The following is a 19,808-nucleotide window of genomic DNA, read 5'->3' on the forward strand; positions in this document are numbered from 1 at the left end:
CCACCATTCCATCTTCCAGCTCACTCATCCAGTCTTCTGCCTCAGTTATTCTGATATTTATTCCATCTACTGCATTTTTTCATTTCAGTTACTGTATTATTCATCTGTTTGTTTTTTAGTTCTTCTGCTGCTGCTGCTGCTAAGTCGCCTCAGTCGTGTCCGATTCTGTGAGACCCGATAGTCAGCAGTCCACCAGGCTCCGTCGTCCCGGGGATTCTCCAGGCAAGAACACTGGAGTGGGTTGCCATTTCCTTCTCCAATGCATGAAAGTAAAAAGTGAAAGTGAAGTCGCTCAATCGTATCCAATTCTTAGCAACCCCATGGACTGCAGCCTATCAGGCTCCTCCATCCATGGGATTTTCCAGGCAAGAGCACTGGAGTGGGGTGCCATTAGTTCTTCTAGGCCCTCATTAAACATTTCTGTATCTTCTCCACCTGTGCCTCCATTCTTTTCCTCAAGATCTTGGATCATTTTTACTATCACTACTCTGAATGCTTTTTCAAGGAGACTGCCTATCTCCACTTCATTTAGTTGTTCTTCTGGGGTTTTAACTTGGTCCTTCATCTGGGACATATTCCTCTGTTGTCTCATTTTGTCTAACTTCCTGTGACCGTGGTTTCCATTCGATAGACTGCAGGGTTCTAGCTGCAGCTTCTGTTTTCTGCCTTCTGGAAGATGAGGCTGTCTAAGAGTCTTGTGCCAGCTTCCTGGTGAAAGTACCAGCTGAAAGTGTACCTGCTCAGTGGTGGGTGGAGCTGGGTCTTGTCCATCTGGTGGGCAAGGCCATGTCAGAGCATGTGTTTATTGGGGAGCTACTTACTCAGGAAGACTTAAAGCAAACAACCTGCTGATGGGTGGGACTATGTTCCCTCCCTGTTGGTTGTCTGGCCTGAGGCATCCCAGCCCCAGAGGCAACAAGCTGTTGGGTGTGGCCAAGTCTGGTGAGAAAATGGCAACCTCCAAGATGGCTCACACCAATGAGAGCTACCCAGGACTGCTGCCACCAGTGTCCCTGTCCTCACAGTGAGCCACAACCACCCCCTCCACCTCCACAGGAGATCCTCCAATACTAGCAGGTAAATTTGATCCAGTCTCTTATGAGACCACTACTTTTTCCCCTGGGTCTTGGTGCACACAAGACCCTATCTACACCCTCTAAGACTAGAGTTTTAGTTTTCCCCACTCCTGTGAAATTTGAGTGATCAAACACTGCTGACCTTCAAAGCTACATTCTCTGGGGACTCCTCCTCCTGTTGCCAGACGTCCAGGCTGGGGAGCCTAATGTGGGGCTCAGAACTTTCATTCCTCTGGGAGAACTTTTGTGGGTATAATTATTTTCTACGTTGTGGGTTGCCCACCCCGTGTGTATGCGATTTGATTTTGTCTTGATTGCATCCATCCTACCATCATGTTCTGGTTCCTTCTTTGTCTCTGGATGTAGGATACCTTTTTTTGGTAGGTTCCAGTATTCTTTTGTTTGTGGGTGTTCAGCACTTAGTTATGATTTCGGTGTTTCCATCAGAAGGTGTGAGCTCACGTACTTCTACTCTGCCACAGGCACACCTGAGGCCAAACTGAGGTCAAGGGTAGAGAGTAAAAGTTTGTTTCTATTAAACAGAATGTGCTTAGGTTTTATTTCTCAACCTAGTCTAACAGTTTCACAATATAGCCTATTCACATTTAGCATGAGGACAATTATATTGATTTGATTCCTTCCAACCAAAATTTTAAATCAACCTTAATAAGGATTAGTTTATATAGAATAAAATGTAATCATCAAATATGTACAATATGGTAAGTCTTGACAAATTTATACACACATAAAATCCCCCAAACAAGATATAAAATAGTTCTATCATCCCCTCAATGTTCCCTCAGACCTCCTTGCAGGTAATCGCTCTCAACACTGATCTTGTTTCTATCACTGTAGACTAGTTTGACAGAACTTGATTTAATGAAATCATACCAAGACACTTTTATGCCTTGCTTTTTTTGATCAGCATGTTTCCAAGTACTGTGTGTATCAATATCCTGTTCTTTCCTATTGCTGGGTAGCATTCTGTTGTATGAATATTTAGACTACAACATGTCTGTCTATTTTCCTGTTGATAGACACCTGGATTATGTAGTTATAGATGCTTATGAACAAAGCTGCTAAAAACACTTGTGTACAAGCCTTTGTGTGGACATTTCTCTAGGATAAATATATACTAAAAACGGGAATCACCAGATCGAAGTATAGATACACACCTAAATTTAAAGAAACTGCCAAAGTGTCTCCTAAGTGGTTACATTATATTAGACTTCCATCATCTAGGTATAAATATTTTCTGCTCTCAGGCTTCCCAGTACTCCCACAGCCTTAACAATACATCCCTTCAGCAATATACTGGACTCTGTAAGTGGGAAAGACCTATTGCACTCCATGGATGCAACACTGTGCTTTGTGACCCTTGCACCTTGCTTCACTGGCCCAGCTACACTGCTTTCTGTGTCTAGAATAATCACAACAGAATTTAGATCCCAGAGTTTCCTATAGGTTCCCATAGCAAGCTGCTTCAACAGAAGCATGGAGCTTGCAGTTAGGAGAGTCAGGGAAACAAGTCTCATTCAGGCTTCTAGGTCTTTCCTCTCTATTGTTAAAGCCCATCTGAGTCTGGGTTTTCTTGTGCTTCTAACTGAAAGCATCCCAACTACTTATTTCACCAACTCCAAGATAAACATGTTTCTCTTAACAGCTCAGAAATCAGGATGCATTATAAAACATGCAGTTTAAATGATTATTTTTTTCTTTCTTAGAAGTACATGAGATACAGGTATATTTTACATTCAGTGGCATCTTAAGATGCATTATACACATGGCAAACCCTAAACCTGGTTGAATCCAACTCTCTGCTCACTCTGTATATGAAACCAAGCAGCTGAATAAGGCTAGAGACAAAACACTGTGCTCACTCGTCTCACTCCGTACTTATAAACACATTTCTCAAGGAGGTCCCCAGCACTGTGGGAAAATCAATTCTTTCACATCCCTGGCCAACTCACTGCTATCCCTTATTATTGTTCACTTTCCAAACCCTCTTCCCTTTCTTCAATTTTAGCTGATGATACTGATTACTCCACTGTTTCATGTCTATTTACCCCCAGTGGAATATAAATTTCATGACAACCAGGACTTTTGTCTGTTCTATTCATTATTCCTAGTGTCTAGAAGTATGTCTGGCATCCTAATAATACAAAATGAATAGCTGGGGAAAGAAGAAATAAATCAGAAGAGACCTACATTTGCTTCCATTACTTTAATGCAAGTACTTTGCTTTCCCCTAGTTACAATGGATAGGGTCACACCCCTTACCTGGGTCCAGAATTCTTAAACACTACTCAATCAAGGGCCTCACCAGAACAAACCTAATTCTAAACCTATGCTATACTTTTCCCATCTACTGGATCAGCATAAGACAAGCTGTTGGATTTCCTTCTTAAAAAAAAAATAAACTCACCTGTCATGTTCAGCCTACTTTTTTTCTTACATTTACATCAAAAGTCTTCTTAAGAAGAATTATCTACTCTTGGGAAATCCCTGGTGATCCAGTGGTTAGAACTCCTCGTTTTCACTGTCGAGGGTATGAGTTCAATCCCTGAACAGGGAACTAAGATCCTGCAAGCTGTTCAGTGCAGCCTCCCACCACTCCCCCCCGCCCCCCCAAAAAAAAAAAAAACTAGGGACTTCCCTGGTGGTCCAGTGGTTCTGCCTTCCTGTGCAGGGGACACAGGTTCAATTCTTGGTCAGGGAACTAAGATCCCACATACTGTAGGACAAGTAAGCCCACACCCCAGCTAGAGAGCCAGCATGCTCAGCCAGCACGCTAAGTCCATGTGTGACAAACAGAGAGCCCGCATGCCCCAACTACTGCATCTGCGCACTCCAGAGCCCAAGCTCTACAACATGAAGCCAGCATGCTGCAATTAGAGAAAGCCCATGTGATGCAATGAATAGCTGGCACAATGCAATGAAGACTCACTGACAACACTCTTATCTCCTAATATCTTAACCCCATTCCAATGGGGTCTAACCCTCACCCCTCCTCTGAAATCCTTTTGTTAAGGTACAGAGGGGTAAAATTTCAGATCCCTTCTTACTTCAACACTTGAAATAGCACATTACTTCCTCTTTTTTTGCATTTAATATTATGTTTTCTTCCAATTTTTTTGAGATATAATTGAAATACAGCACTGTAATTATCTGACTTACATACTTCATGAAATTATCACAATAAATTTACCAAACATCCATCACCTCATATAGACACATAAAAGAAACAGAAAAAAGCTTTTCCCTATGATGAGAACACTTAAGACTTAGTGTCTTAATAACTTTTATATATAACAATCAGCAGTGTTAATTAAATATATCATGCTGTATATCCCTAGTACTTCCTTATTTATAACTAGAAATTTGTACCTTTTGACTATTTTCATTTAATTCCACCACCCTTCACGCCCTGCCTCTAGTAACCACAAATCTCATCTCTTTTCCTGTTTGTTTTTGAAGTATAATAGAACTATAATGCATGTTAGTTCCTGTTACACAAAACAGTGTTTTGATATTTCTGTCCATTTTAAAATGATAACGATAAGTCTAGTTACACTCTCATCATACAAAGATATTACATAGTTATTGACTATATTCTTCACACAGTACATTTCATACCCATGAGTCATTTGCAATGGTAAGTCTGTGCCTTTTAATCTCCTTCACTTATTTTTTTCCTCTTCCACTCTCATCTCCTCTACCAACCACCTGTTTGTCCTCTGCATCTACAACTGTTTTCTTATGTTTGTTCATTTGTTTTTCTTTTTAGATTCTACATACAAGTGAACTCATACAGTATTTGTCTTTCTCTTATTTCACTTTGCTTAATACACTCCATGTTGTCACAAGAGGCAAGATTTCTTTTTTATGGCTGAATAATACTCCATCCCAGGTGGTGCAGTGGTAAAGAATCTGCGTGCCAATGCAGGAGATGCAAGAGACTTGAGTTTGATCCCTAGGTCAGGAAGATGCCAAAGAGTATGAAATAGCAACCCACTCCAGTACTCTTGCCTGGACAATTCCATGGACAGAGGAACCTGGCGGGCTGCAGTCCATGGGTCACAAAGACTCGGACTGATCACACATACACACAATATACATACATGCCACATCTTTATCCATTCATCTATTGATGGGCACTTAGGTTGCTTCCATATTGTAAATAATGCTGCAATGAACATAGGGACACACATGTATAATCTCTAATTGGTGTTTTCTTTCATTTGGATAAATACCCAGAAGTAGAACTGCTGGATCATATAGTAGTCTATTTTTAACTTTTGAGGAATCTTCAATCTGTTTTCAGTTTTCATTCCAATCCCAAAGAAGGGCAATGCCAAAGAATGTTCAAACTGACACACAATTGAACTCATTTCACATGCTAGCAAAGTAATGCTGAAAATTCTCCAAGCTAGGCTTCAACAGTATGTGAACGGAGAATTTCCACATGTTCAAGCTGGATTTAGAAAAGACAGAGGAATCAGAGATCAAATTGCCAACATCCGCTGAATAATAGAAAAAGCAAGAGAATTCTAGAAAAACATCTACTTCTGCTTTGCTGACAACGCCAAAGCCTCTGACTCTATGAATCACAACAAAATGTGGAAAATTCTTCAAGAGATGGGAATACCAGACCACCTTTCCTGTCTCCTGAGAGGCCTGTATGCAGGTCAAGAAGCAAGTCAGAATGGCAAATGTAACAACAGACTGGTTGACAACTGAGAAAGGAGTGCATCAAGGCTGTATACTGTTACCCTGTTTATTTAACTTCTATGCAGAATACATCATGCAAAATGCCGGGCTGGATGAAGAACAAGTTGGAATCAGGATTGCCAGGAGAAATATCAATAACCTCAGATATGCAGACAGCACCACCCTTATGGCAGAAAGCAAAGAGGAACTAAAGAGCCCCTTGGTGAAGGTGAAAGAGTAGAGTGAAAAAGTTGGCTTAAAATTCAACATTCAAAAAACTAAGATCATACCCTTTGGTCCCAACACTTCATGGCAAATAGATGAGGAAACAACGGAAACAGTAACAGACTTTATTTTCTTGGGCTCCAAAATCATTGTGGACAGTGACTACAGCCATGAAATTAAAAGATGCTTGATCCTTGAAAGAAAAGCTATGACAAACCTACACAGTGTATTAAAAAGCAGAGACATTACTTTGCCAACAAAGGTCCAAATAGTCAAAACTATGGTTTTTCCAGTAGTCACGTATGCCCGTGAGAGTTGGACTGTAAAGAAAGCTGAGCCCCGAAGAATTGATGCTTTTGAACTGTGGTGTTGGAGAAGACTCCTGTGAGTCCCCTGGACTGCAAGGAGATCAAACCAGTCAGTATTAATGGAAATCAATTCTGAATATTCATTGCAGGGACTGATGCTGATGCTGAAGCTCCAATATTCTGGCCACCTGATGTGAAACGCAGACTCAGTGGAAAAGACTCTGATGCTGGGAAAGATTGAGGGTAAGAGGAGAAGAGGTGACAGAGGATGACATGGTTGGATGGCATCATCGGCTAAATGGACATGAGTTTGAGCAAGCTCTGCAAGGTGGTGAAGGACAAGGAAAGCTGACATGCTGCAGTCCATGGGGTCAAAGAGTTGGAAACAACTGAGAGACTGAACAACAAACTGTTTGCCATAGTGGCTGCAGCCATTCACATTCCCACCAACAGTGCACAGGGTTCCCTCTTCTCCACATCCTCACCAATTCTTGTCATTTGTTGTCTTTTTGAAAATAGTCATTCTTGACCAGTGTGAGGTGATAGCTCACTGTGATTCTGATTTGCATTTACCTTATGTTAAGCATCTCTTCATGTGCTATTGGCCATCTGCATACTTTCATTGGAAAATTGTTTACTTAGATCCTCCACCCATTTTTCTTCATGGCAAATAGATGGGGAAACAGTGAAAACAGTGACAGACTTTATTTTTCAGGGGTCCAAAATCACTGCAGATGGTGACTGCAACCATGAAATTAAAAGACGCTTGCTCCTTGGAAGAAAAGTTATGACCAACCTAGACAGCATATTAAAAAGCAGAGACATTACTTTGCCAACAAGGGTCCATCTAATCAAAGCTATGGTTTTTCCAGCAGTCATGTATGGATGTGAAAGTTGGACTACAAAGAAAGCTGAGTGCCAAAAAATTGATGCTTTTGAACCATGGTGCTGGAGAAGACTCTTGAGAGTCCCTTGGACAGCAAGGAGCTCCAGTCAGTCCATCCTAAAGGAAATCAGTCCTGAATATTCATTGGAAGGACTGATGTTGAAGCTGAAACTCCAATACTTAGGCCACCTGATGCAAAGAACTGATTCATTGGAAAAGACCCTGATGCTGGGAAAGACTGAAGGCGGGAGAAGGGAACGACAGAGGACGAGATGGTTGGATGGCATCACCGACTTGATGGATGTAAGTGTGAGTACATTCCGCGAGTTGGTAATGGACAGGGAGGCCTGGTGTGCTGCAGTCCATGGGTTCCCAAAGAGCTGGACAGGACTGAGTGACTGAACTGAACTGACCCATTTTTCAGTCAGGTTGTTTTTTCATGTTGAGCTTTATGAGTTCTTTGTATATTTTGGATATTAATCCTATATTGAAAATACCATTTGTGAATATGTTCTTATTCAGTAGATGGCCTTTTTGCTTTCTTAGTTTCCTTCACTGTGCAAAAGATCTTTAGAGTGATGTAGTCCAATCTGTTTATTTTTGCTTTTGTTTCCCCTGCCTGAGGAGATATATCCAAAAAAAAAAAACCAACTAAGATTGATGTCAAAGAGCATACTGCCTATGTTTTCTTGTAAAATGTTTATGATTTTGTGTCTTATATTTAAGTCTTTACTTCATTTTGAATTTATTTTTGTGCAGTAGTCCACTTTGATTCTTTTGCATGTAACTGTCCAGTTTTCGTCATGTAATACCATTTATTAAAGAGGCTGTTTTTTCCCCATTGTACATTATTGCTTCCTTTATCATAGATAATTGCCTATGTAAGTATGGGCTCATTTTTGGGCTCTATTCTGTTTCACTGATCTATGCGTCTATTTTTGTGCCAGTATCACACTGCTCTATTACCACAGCTCACAGTATAGTCTGAAATTGGGGCACCTCCCTCTTTCTCAAAATACTTTCTCCACTTGGTTTACCAAACCCTATACTCTGGACTCACAGGCAGCTTCTTCTCAGTCCCCTTTAATAAGTCCAACTGCTTTTCCCAGTATCTAATTGTAGAAATGCCCCAAGGCTCCAATCTCAGTCTGCTCCTCAACCTAAACTAACTAGGTAAGCTGATTTCAAATTGCCTCCAAAGATTTAAATGCCACCTATATATATTTTTAACAAAAAAACTTTCATCTCTACGATGGGAACATGATTCTTCTGGTTATCCTAGGCAAAAGCTATGACAAATACAGACATATTCCCTACAAAAAATGACTATTTCATTTTTTCCTTTCTAATGTTTTTATTAATTTTATTATTTTCTTATATTATTGCAACTGGTTAAGATCCCATTACTACAATGATAAAGAACTGGTGATGGTAAATATCCCTGTCTTGTTCCCTATCTCAGGGGAAAGTTTTCACTATTTCACCATACTTTGTGATGTTTACCCCAATTTCTCTGCATGAAATCTTTATCAGATTAAGAAAGTATTTTTCCATCCTTTAAACAAATTTTTTTAACCACTAATGAGTACTGAAATGGCAACCCACTCCAGCACTCTTGCCTGGAAAATCCCATGGACAGAGGAGCATGGTAGGCTACAGTCTGTGGGGTCGCAAACAGTTGGACACAACTGAGTGACTTCACTTAGTGAAGTTGTGAAGTTGCTCAGTCGTGTCCGACTCTTTGAGACCCCATAGACTATGGCCTTCCAGGCTCCTCTGTCCATGGGATTTTCCAGGCAATAGTACTGGAGTGGACTGCTATTTCCTTCTCCAGGGGATCTTCCCAACCCAGGGCTCGAACCCAGGTCTTCTGCATTGTAGACAGACGCTTTACTATCTGAGCCACCAGGGAAGCGACTTCACTTACTTACTAATGAGTACTGAACTCTATTTCTTAAAAGAACTGTCCATCTAATGAAATGATCACTTGGTTTTTCTCATTTATTCTGTTAAATCTACTTTAATTTCTCAAATAAATCCAACTTGGTCATTATCTTTTTATATTTTGCTGGACACAGTTTTTTTTGGAAATATTTACAAATATTTTGGTTTTTTTAATATGTTTGGTAAGTTACACTGACCTGCTGTTTCTATCCCTTATCAGGTTTTAATGACAAATGTATGCTGGATGCATAAAAACAAGGAATTTCACCTCTTTTCCTTAGGCATAGAAGAGTCTGTGTAACACTGGTGCTATTTCTCTTATAAAAGTTTGCAAGAATTCACTATTGAAGCCATCTGGGCCTGAAGTTTTCTTTTAAGTAAGTTAGTTTTACTAGAGTTTGCCATTTCATCTACATTTTTCTAAATTTATTGGAATAAACTTAATAATATCCTAGTATGATTTTTTAATGTCTGTAAGGATCTATAGTGATGGTCCCTTTATCATCACTGTTATCAGTAATTTCTATTTACTTTCTCTTTATCAACCTCTCTAGCAGTTTATCAATTTTACTAGTCTTTTAATGCTTACCTTTGTTAAACTGCTCTATTTATATCTTTCATATTAAATAAACTTCTCTTATCTATTTCATTCTCATAACTTTCTAGTATATTTTGAAGTGTTTTTACTATTTTTCTGAGTTGATAATTTAGACCCCTAATTCAATCTTTCTTTTTTAATGTATGCATTTAAAGTTGCAACTTTCATTCTCAGCAAGGCACTAGTGCTATCCTCAAACTTCAAGATAAAATATATTCATTATAATTCAGTTTGAAATATTTTCAAATTACCAGAGTGATTTTTTCTTCAATTAATGAACATTAGAAGAATACAGTCACTGTATAGTACACTATTCTCTATATGTCAATTAGGCCAAGTGTTTTCAAATCTTTCTTTTGTTAACTACTGAGTGAGGAATATTAGTTATTTTTAACATCATAGATGTAAAAAGCTGGAAGAAAATCTGATGTGGAGCAGGCTATGTGCAGAGTCTTATAAAGTGTCTCCTCATTACTACTTAATAGCTATAGGAAGAATTAGTGGGAAAATAAGATAATACCTCATAAAGGAAAATAAAATTTATATTAAAAGTAAGGGACAGACAGTCCCTTACTGGGACTGTCACCTGAGGGGAATGACACCTGAGAAGGATACCCCTCGGCACCCAAGCAGCATCCTGGCCAAGGAAGTGCAGTCTGAATCTAACCATGAGAAAACATGAAACAAAAGCATGTTTAGTTGTCATGTCTTCTTAGTCTCCCTGAGCCTTTAAAAAAATAATTTAAATTTTAGTTGAAATAATGTATTCATATACAGTTAATGCAGTGATTCCTTGTATACTTTGCCCAGTTTCCTCAAATGGGGATATTCTTCAGAACTACATTATAATGAATATCACAACCACAATACTGACATTGGCAAATCAATCTTATTCAGATTTCCACAATTTTACTTATACTCATGAATGTACATGTGGGTGTGTAAATTCTATACAATTTTGTCACCTGTGTATTAATGTATCCACCACCAGTCAAGACAGACAGTTCTAACAATACAAGGCTTCCTCACATTCCTCTCCTATCTTGATACACTCCCTATTCTTAATCCTTGCCAATGGTTAACTGTTATTTTGTATCTTTATGTAATATCTGTTTCTGGTAATTTCCTATACTCTAAAATCTAACCTATCTAGTATTGGTAAAGCTATTTCTGCTCTTTTTAAAAGTAATGTTTATATATTATAGTTTTTCCATCCTTTTGCTCTCCACCTACCTACACTGTTGAACTTCAAGTGACTTTCCCACAAGCTGCATAACTTGGTAGTATTTTTTCATCCAATTTGCTTTTATATTTAAGGTAATTATTATATCTATGGTAACTACTGATACCCTTTCATGGATCACAGCCTTGTTGTAGCAAAAGAACTGGCATAAATGAAGCTATGAGCCATGCTGTGCAGGGCCATCCAAGATGAACAAGTCATGGTGAAGAGTTCTAACAAAACGTGGTCCACTGGAGAAGGAAATGGCAACCCAGTCCAGTATTCTTGCCCAGAGGACCTCATGAACAGTATGTAAAGGTAAAAAGATATCATACCAAAAGATGACCCCCCAGGTCAGAAGGTGTCCAATATGCGACTGGGGAAGAGCAGGGGGCAATTACTAGTAGCTCCAGAAAGAATGAAGAGGCTAGGCCAAGGTGGAAATGATGCTCAGTTGTGGATGTGTCTGGTGCTGAAAGTAAAGTCCAATGCTGTAAACAACAATATTGCACAGGAACCTAGAGTGTTAGTTAGGTCCATTGAATCAAGGCAAATTGGAGGTTGTCAAGTAGGACATGAAAGAGTGAACATCAACATATTAGGAATCACTGAACTAAAATGGACAGGAATGTGTGAACTTAATTAAGATGACCATTATAACTATTAATACTACTGTGGGCAAGAATCCCTTGGAAGAAATGGAGTACCCCTCATAGTCAACAAAACAGTCTGAAATGTAGTACCTGAATGCAATCCTAAAAATGACAGAATGGCCTTGGTTCACTTCCAAGGCAAACCATTCAACATCACCATAATCCACGTTTATGCCATAACCAGTAATGCCAAAGAAGCTGAAGCTCACCAGTTCTCTGAAGACCTACAAAACTTTCTAGAACTAGCACCAAAAAGATGTCCTTTCCATCATGGGACTGGAATGGAAAAGTACAAATTCAAGAGATACTCAGAGTAATAGGCAAGTTTGGCCTTGGAGTACAAAATGTAGGCAAAGGCTAACACAGTTTTGTCAAGAGAACACACTGGTCATACCAAACACCCTTTTCCAACAACACAGATGATTCTACACATTGACATCACCAGATGCTCAATACCAAGATTATGTTTTTTGCAGCCAAAGATCGAGAAGCTCTATAAAGTCAGTAAAAACAAGACCTGGAGCTGACTGGCTCAGATCATCAATCAGCTCACTATTGCAAAATTCAGGCTTAAATTGAAGAAAGTAGGGGAAAACCACTAGACCATTCAGATATGACCTAAATGAAATCCCTTGTGATTATACAATGGGGGTGACGAATAGATTCAGGGCATTAGGTCTGGTAGACAGAACCTGAAGAACTATGGACTGAGGTTCATAACACTGAACAGGAGGTAGTGACCAAAACCATCCCAAAGGAAAAAAATCCAAGACAAAGTGGTTGTCTGAGGAAGCTTTTACAAATCGGAGAAGGCAATGGCACCCCACTCCAGTACGCTTACCTGGAAAATCCCATGGACGGAGGAGCCTGGTGGGCTGTAGTCCATGGGGTCGCTAAGAGTCGGACACGACTGAGCAACTTCACTTTCACTTTTCACTTTCATGCACTGGAGAAGGAAATGGCAACCCACTCCAGTGTTCTTGCCTGGAGAATCCCAGGGATGGGGGAGCCTGGTGGGCTGCCGTCTATGGGGTCGCACAGAGTTGGACACGACTGAAGCGACTTAGCAGCAGCAGCAGCAGCAGTACCCAACTTAATGTAGAGTTCCAGAGAATAGCAAGGAGAGATAAGAAGGCCTTCTTAAATGAACAATGCAAATAGAGGAAAACAATAGAATGAGGAAGACTAGAGTTCTCTTCTTTTTGCCTTTTCATACTGTTCATGGGGTTCTCAAGCCAAGAATACTGAAGGGGTTTGCCACTCCCTTCTCCACTGGACCATGTTTTGACAGAACTCTCCACCATGACCTGTCTGTCCTGGGAGGACCTACACAGAATGGCTCACAGTTTCACTGAGTTAGACAAGCAAGGCTGTTATCCATGTGATTAGTTTGGTTAGTTTTCTGTGACTGTGGTTTTCATTCTGTCTGTCCTCTGATGAATAAGGATAAGAGGCTTATGGAAGCCTCCAGATGTTGGAGAGACTGACTGTGGGGAAACTGGGTCTTGTTCTGATGGGTGGGGCCATGCTCAGTAAATCTTTAATCCAATTTTCTGTTGACAGGCGGGGCTGTGTCCCCTCCTTGTTGCTTGGCCTGAGGCCAAACTTTCAACCCAAGCCTCCAGAGGGGACAACACAGGATGGTTGGATGGCATCACCGACTCAATGGACATGAGTCTGAGCAAGAATGGGGAGTTGGTGATGGAAAGGGAGGCCTGGCATGCTGCAGTCCATGGGGTCGCAAGGAGTCAGACACCACTGAGCAACTGAACTGAGAGTCCTCTTCAAGAAAATTGGAGATATCACGGGAACATTTCATGCAAGGATGGGCACAATAAAGGAGAGAAACAGTAAAGACCTAACAGAAGCAGAAGAGATTAAGTAGAGGTGCCAAGAAGACATAGAAGAACTATACAAGAAAGGTCTTAATGACCTGGATGACAATGATGGTGTAGTCATTTACCATGACTGGCACCATGTCTGATACCTGGTGCCAGACATCCTGGAATGTGGAGTTAAGTGGGCCTTGGGAAACATTACTACAAAGCTAGCGGAGGTGATGGAATTCCAGCTCAGCTATTTAAAATTCTAAAAGATGATACTGTGAAAGTGCTGCATTCAACATGACAGCAAATTTGGAAAACCCAGCAGTGGCCAGAAGACTGGAAAAGGTCAGCTTTCATTCCAATCCCAAAGAAAGGCAATGCCAAAAAATGTTCAAAGTACCATACAATTGTGTTCATTTTACATGCCAGCAGGGTTATACTCAAAATCCTTCAAGCTAGACTTTAGCAATGTAAACTCAGAACTTCAAGATGCACAGCTGGGATTCAAAGAGACAGAGGAACCAGAGATCAAATTGCTAACATTCACTGGATCATGAAGAAAGCAAGAGAATTTCAGAAAAACATCTACTTCTGCTTCACTGTGTGGATCACATCAAACTGTGGAAAACTCTTAGAGATGGGACCACCTTACCTGTCTTCTGAGAAACCTGTATGTGGATCAAGAAGCAACAGTTAGAACCAGACATGGAACAAGACTGGCTCAAAATTGGGAAAGGTGTATGACAAAGCTGTATATTATCACCCTCCTTATTTAACTTCTATGCAGAGTACATCATATGAGATGCTGGGCTGGATAAAGCACAAGCTGGAATCAAGACTGCCGGGAGAAATATCAATAACCTCATATGCATATGATATCACTCAAATGTTAGAAACTGAAGAGGAATTAAAAAGCCTCTCGATGAGGGTGAAAGAGGACAGTGAAAAAGCTGGCTCAAAACTCAACATTTAAAAAACTAAGATCATGGCATCCGGTTCCACCACTCCATGGCAAATAGAAGGGGAAAAATTGGAAGCAGTGATAGATTTTATTTTTGTGGGCTCCAAAGTCCCTGGGGATGGTGACTACAGCCATGAAATTAAAAGATGCTTGCTCCTTGAAAAGAAAGCTATGACAAACCTAGACAGCATATTAAAAAGCAAATATAACACTTCGCTGAGAAAGGTTCATATAGTCAAAAATATGTTTTTTCCAGTAGTCATGTAACAATGTGAGAGTCAGACCATAAAGTAGGCTGAGTGCCAAAGAACTGATACTTTCAAATTGTAGTGCTAGAATGGACTCTTGTGAGTCCCTAGGACAGCAAGGAGATCAAACCAGTCATTCTAAAGGACAGCAACCCTGAATATTCATTGTGGTACTGATGCTGAAGCTCCAGATCCAATCCTTTGGCCAGCTGATGTGAAGAGTCGACTCACTGGAAAAAACCCTGATGCTGGGAAGGATTAAAGGCAAAAGGATAGGGGGAGGCAGATGAAGAGACGATTAGATAGGATCAATAGACATGAATTTGAGCAAACTCCAGGAGATAGTGAAGGACATATGAACTCGGTATGCTGCAGTCCATGTGGTCGTGAAGAGTCAGACATAATTTAGCAACTGAACAACAAAAACTGGTAATAACATTTTACTGATTGAAATATGGAAACCTCACTTTCATTTAAGTCCTTTATCATTATTATCTTACATATCATCATATTTAGTCTCAGATAGTTCTATGTTTTTGATTCAATCATCAAATATGACTGCTAAAACTCAGGAGGAAAAGGATTACAAGCATTCATTTGTTCCTTCTATTGCTCTCTTCATTGTTCCTTCTTCTTTCCTGATGCTCCAAGATTTATCTTTTATTATTTCTTTAGGTCTGCTAGCAACAACTTCGTTTAGGTTTTCATCAATTGAGAATGTTTTTATTTCCATTTAATTCCTGAGTGACAACTGTGCCAGTACAGAATTCACAGTGGAGAATTCTTTTATTTCAGCATTTTAAATATTGTGCCACTTCTACTGGGGCCCATGGTTTCAGATGAGAAATCTATTATGTTACGTGAATTGGTTTGTTATTTCCCATAGATAACTGCATCATTTCTATCTGTCCACTTTCAAGATTTCTTTTCTTTGCCTTCAGGTTTGTGGCCCTCTATTCTGTTCCACTTATCTATTTGTCTATTCTTTCGCCAATACCACAATTTCTGATGGTACCACTGTAGCTTTCCAGTAAGCTTTGCTATCAGGTAGCGTCAGTCTTCCAACTTTGCTCTCCTCTTTTAATCCTGTGTTGGCTATTCTGGGTTTCTTGTTTTGCCATATAAACTTTAGAATCAGTTTTTTGATATTCACAAAATAATTTGCTAAAATTCTGAATGGGATTACACTGAATTTAGAGGTAAAGTTGGGAAGAAGTGATATCCTGACAAGATTGAATCTCTCTATCCACAGGTAACATTTCTCCATTTATTTAGTTCTTTGATTGGTTCATCAGAGTTTTGTAGATTTCTTCACACAGATCTTTTATATATATATATAGTAGACGCATACCTAAATATTTCACTTTTGATAGCACTGATATAAATGGCATTTTTTTCTGAATTCAAATTCTCTCTCTTCATTGCTGATATACAGGAAAACAACTGACTTATGTATTTTAATCTTGTATCCTGTGCCTTTAGATGTTTTTTAAAACATTTTTTAATTGAAGGATAATTGCTTTACAGAATTTTGTTGTTTTCTGTCAAACCTCAACATGAATCAGCCATAGGTATATGTGTGTGTGTGTGTGTGTGTGTGTGTATATCCCCTCCTTCTTGAATGTCCCTCCCATCTCCCTCTCCAACTCACCCCTCTAGGTTGATACAGAGCCCCTGTTTGAGTTTCCTGAGACATACAGCTGTGCCTTTAGATTTTAAGAGTTTAATTATGATGCATTTGGTATAGATTTCCTTGGGTTTATGCTGTATGTGATTTGCAGTTTCTTGGGTCTGTAGATTTGTTTCTTTTGTCAAATTTGACAACTTTTCAGCCATATTTCTTTCAAATACTCTTTCAGCCTCATTCTCTTTCCCTTTTCCTTCTGGGACTAATCACATAAATGCTGTATCTTTTGTCCCACAGATCATTTTTTCTAGTCCGCTTTCTGTTTAGACTCGTGAATTCTACGATTTTGTTCTCAAGTCCAATGATTCTACCATCTATTAATGACTGTCATTCTACTATTGAGCCCATACAGCCACTTTTTCCGCTGTTGCTGTTACTGTCTTTTTCAGTTCTAAAATTTCCATTTGGTTCTCTCAAATGTCATTTTAAATTTCACTCTAATGAATTTTATTTGGTGTGTTGCTAAGATTTTGTTTTTTATTTGTTTCAAGACATTTTTAACTGATTTTGAAGCATTTTTATAACAGCTAGTTTAAAATTCTTCTCAGAAAATTCCAACATCTGATTCATCATTTTGGTGTTTGTTATCTTTTCTGATTCTAGTTGCAGTTTCTTGTTATTGAACAAGTGGTTTTCTATTGTATTTTGATCGTTCTGTCTAGCATGTTACACATCACTAACATAGGGGCTTATTAACATTAAATCTTTTATTTTAGTAGACTGTCACCCTGTATAGTTTTAGCACGTGGATCTTGGCCTACTTTTCTGGGCTGCTGTTCAAATGACAGGTTAATTTTCAGAGCCTTTGTGGTATTATTTGGCCTGCTTTGTTTAACTGTTGCCACTAGGCTCCCGCTGGTCCCTGAGGGTGCTGCCTGACAGGGCAAAAGGAGTTTCCCCAAGCCAAGCAGCCAAGATTCTCTTGGTGAGGAAAGGCTGTGATAGTCCAAAGTTGCCCCTCAGCTTCCCAGTGTCTCTGAGTAGAAAAGGCAAGTTTGAGCTCACAGAGACAAAGAGGGTTCCCTGAATGTGCTCCTTGTTATAACTGGACTCCTCTTGCCAGTTCCAACCATCTGCCCCTGTGTCTCCTGGACTGGGAGAAGTAGCTCAGGCCTACATAGGCAAAGAAACTATGGACTAGGCCACTTGTAGCTGTGCCTTTTTGCCAGCAGTGCCCACTTCGGGGTCTCTGGGTTGGGGAGGAGAATACCAAGCCTTCAAGGACAAAGATGCTTCCCAGACTAGAATGCTTGCTATAGCAGAGTCTCTCTTGTCAGTTCTGCCTACCTGCCTTGATAACTCTCAGTGAAAGAAGTCTCAGGACAGGTGGGGAAGGAGTGTGCTTCTTCTCAGCACTCATATTCAGTGAGGGCTCATAACAGATCCCCTTTGCCAGTGGTATCAAATTTGCACGATGTCTACAGAGGGACTCCTGTTTGATTTGGGGGAGGCATAAACTACCTGGAAAGTGTTCTGTTGCTAGGTTAGAGGGACTAAGGAAACAGTAGATCTAGGTAGTCTTCTTTTGTGGGGCAAATGCAAAATGTCCTATGGCTAGGCTGTTCCTTCAGTCCTATGGTCCCAAACCAGCTCACCTTCCTAGGACCCTTCACAGTTCTTTGGTTGTCTTCTGCACCAATTCCAGGACTTATAGTTGGATTTATATGGGAAAATGGGTATATATACCATCTTATCTGTCCTGGATGTATCCCTATGAGTCTTCACAATTATCTATTTTCTCTTTTGATTTTCATTCAGTTCTTTCATTGTTACGTTTCTGGTTATTTTTTAATTGAATGACAGACTAAGCTTTATAAATATTTACCATGCTATATATTACATATAGTTACATATAAATATATCTCATATTATCACTAAGAATATAAAAACTATAAAACTATGAAGTTTATAAAACTATAACTATATAGTTTATAAAACTATACCTACATAGTTTATAAAACTAAGAACTAAAAAACTATACAGATAACCTGAATCAGTGACTGATGATACTGTCTTCCTCCAGAGAATATTTACATCTGCTTCCAGCAAGCAACAAAGCTAGGAACAGATCTTAATCCAATCAAGGACTGAGGTGATTTGAAAGCTTGGTTTCAGCTTTTTGTAAGAGCTGATCTATTTTGAGTTCACCCTTAAGCATGAAGTACAGCCTATCCTTCAGGGTTCCCAACTAAAAGCCTGGGGTGTTTTCTAGTGCCTTATTTCTTTGTAAGCTCTGAACTCCAATTTCATCCCCCAATTCTGCATGACTACCTTTGACTGTGTGGATCACAACAAACTGGAAAATTCTGAAAGAGATGGGAATACCAGACCACCTTACCTGCCTCCTGAGAAGTCTGTATGCAGGTCAAGAAGCAGCAGTTATACCTGCACATGGAACAACAGACTGGTTCCAAATTGGGAAAGGAGTACGCCAAGGATGTATACTGTCACCCTGCTTATTTAATTTATATGCAGAGTACATCATGCAAAATACCAGGCTGGATGAAGCACAAGCTGGAATCAAGGTTGCAGGGAGAAATATCAATAACCTCAGATACACAGATGACACCACCCTTATGGCAGAAAGCAAAAAGGAACTAAAGAGCCTCTTGATGAAGGTGAAAGAGAAGAGTGAAAAAGCTAGCTTAAAACTCAGCATTCAAAAACTAAGATTATGGCATCCAGTCCCATCACTTCATGGGAAATAGACGGGGAAACAATGGAAACAGTGAGAGACTTTATTTTCTTGGGCTCCAAAATCACTGCAGATGGTGACTGCAGCCATGAAATTAAAAGACACTTGCTCTTTGGAAGAAAAGTTATGACCAACTTAGACAGCATATTAAAAAGCAGAGACATTACTTTGCCAACAAAGGTCCGTCTAGTCAAAGCTATGGTTTTTTCAGTAGTCATGTATGGATGTGAGAGTTAGACTATAAAGCTGAGTGCCGAAGAATTGATGCTTTTGAACTGTGGTGTTTGAGAAGATTTGAGAGTCCCTTGGACTGCGAAGAGATCAAACCACTCCATCCTAAAGGAAATCAGTCCTGAATATTCACTGGAAGGACTGATGCTGAAGCTGAAACTCCAATACTTTGACCACCTGATGCAAAGAATTGACTCACTGAAAAAGATCCTGATGCTGGGAAAGATTGAAGATAGTAGGAGAAGGGGACGACAGAAGATGAGTTGATTGGATGGCATCACCACCTCAATGGACTTGAGTTTGAGCAAGCTCCAGGAGTTGGTGACGGACAGGGAAGCCTGGCGTGCTGCAGCCCAGAGGATCACAGAGTCAGACACGACTGAGTAACTGAACTGAACTGACCCAAAACTCTGCTTAGAATCTCAGTCTCTCTACCACCACTTTCCACTCAACCTCTTAGCTACATGCCTCATATCAACTAATCCCTCTATGAGGAAAGCCGTACCAAAAGTTAACCTCATCCCTCTGTCCTTGTTTG

The 19,808-nt window shown here is 39.9% G+C and overlaps 1 protein-coding gene and 1 long non-coding RNA gene across 3 annotated transcripts in view; one reads left to right on the forward strand and one right to left on the reverse strand.

Moving 5' to 3' along the window:
- ATRN (attractin) overlaps positions 1-19,808 on the reverse strand; it is a 189,079-nt gene that overhangs the window by 142,521 nt on the left and 26,750 nt on the right. The gene's annotated exons all lie outside the window — the stretch shown is intronic.
- On the forward strand, positions 1,029-8,018 carry LOC129625674 (uncharacterized). The gene is made up of 3 exons (XR_008701582.1): positions 1,029-1,077; positions 6,469-6,562; positions 7,195-8,018. It is a non-coding gene; the product is annotated as an uncharacterized LOC129625674 (long non-coding RNA).

This window comes from Bubalus kerabau, chromosome 13 (assembly GCF_029407905.1).
Source record: "Bubalus kerabau isolate K-KA32 ecotype Philippines breed swamp buffalo chromosome 13, PCC_UOA_SB_1v2, whole genome shotgun sequence".
NCBI classification, from domain to species: Eukaryota; Metazoa; Chordata; class Mammalia; order Artiodactyla; family Bovidae; genus Bubalus; species Bubalus kerabau.